Source organism: Frankliniella occidentalis, unplaced genomic scaffold, assembly GCF_000697945.3.
Source record: "Frankliniella occidentalis isolate FOCC.00 unplaced genomic scaffold, Focc_3.1 Scaffold26, whole genome shotgun sequence".
NCBI lineage: Eukaryota > Metazoa > Arthropoda > Insecta > Thysanoptera > Thripidae > Frankliniella > Frankliniella occidentalis.
The window spans coordinates 1,732,085-1,733,751 of NW_026267156.1; positions in this window are offsets into that span (position 1 = coordinate 1,732,085).

Sequence of the window (1,667 nt, forward strand, 5' to 3'; positions counted from 1 at the left end):
TGACCGAGTCGGCTGGACCGACAGCGCCTCTGACGGAAGTCTAATTAACTTGCTGATTTTGCGAGCGGCGATAGTTTGTTTGCCCACCGAAGCAGCCGCCGCCCAGGTCGCGAAAACTCGTCGCGGGCGATTCGCTACACCGCAACCGGACCGGGTCGACTAAAGCACTCTACACTCAAAAAAAAGAATCATTGTACCAACGACATGAGTTGTACCTCCAACAACATTTTGTTCTTGGAATGGCTTCAGAAACATAGGATGCTATTCCAACGACCATGGTTGCTGGCTCAACGACATGGTCGGTGGCACAACTACCGGTTGTCATAGGGTTAGCAACATCGTGTCTTTGGACCAACAACCCGGCCGCAAGAACACGACGGTCGTTGGAACAATGATTCTTTTTTTTCAGTGTATGAGGTCGGCCCGTGTCTGCCACAATCTCCAATGTTCCCATTTTCTTTTTGTTGGGGAGGGGGACTTTATGGGATAGCATTATTTTCACTAATGAATTACTACTCAAGCGTAATTAAGGGGTATTATGTCGAACTAGACGTCTATGTGTAAGTACATCCAGACCGGATACAAATTTGCTTCCAAAACTGGACAAAAAGCATAAAGTCTTTAAACGATCTATTCTGTTTTCGTTACAAATTTGTACCCGGTCTGGATGTGCACGGGAACGTCGCAAGTTGAGGAACAAAATCGTTGGCGGGGGTAGGCTGGACTTGTCCGGGTCCGCCGAGCGGTCGGACGCACCGCACCGCGCAGACGTCGAATGGGTTGCCTGCTCGCCGGGCGCACCGGCCGCTTAGAGACTCGCTCCACTCTCCAGTCACCGGCCCGCCAAACGCCTCTCTTCTTCAAAGGTGTGTGTATTTAAGTACTACGATGAGGTATTATATACAGTGCGAATTTCGTTATACTGCATTAAAACTCTAAAATACGTATACAAAAGAAATGACCATACGGTTTTTTTTAAATAGAAGGTTGTCGTGAAAAATAAAGATACATTCTAACAATTCTAAACCTCTACTCCCCTTTCCACTTTTCACTTAACCTTCTCCGGGACGTGAGGTTCCGAGAGGGCAGCGCGGTGCGTCGGCCCTGGCCGGCCCCTCCCCAAGCAGAGCCATTTCACGGTCATTTGGTGTGCGTTAGCGCGCGGCGCTGGGGCGGGCCGCTCAAGAATGCGGCGCCTATAGGAGACGACGACGTCGTCGCGCCGGGGACGGCGAGGATGTCCCGGCGGCTGGACGGGGGACCTGGGCCGCGACAAGTTATGCCCCAGGCGGCGGCGGCCGGGACCGCCTCAACGGCCTCCTCGGGCGGCGCGCACCCTCCGCACCGCCGAGGACCAGGACGAGGAGGGAGAGCAGGAGGAGGAGGAGGAGGACGGCGTTAGACTCGTCCTTGGCATTTCACGGAGCGACGCGACAAGACGACGGGGCCTTTTATTGTGACAGCATGTTTAGTCATGGCTCGGCGGGTGCTCGTGTGGGTGCGAGAGAGAGAGAGAGAGAAGGCGCTATACAGGCGGACACAACTCCCATACCGTGTGGGTGCGAGCGAGACGGAGCGAGGCGCAGGTGACACTTCCCGATACAACGCCGGCGACATGTTCTCGTCCGTCCGCCCGCCGTCTCCGCGTCATGTCACGTACCCCCCCC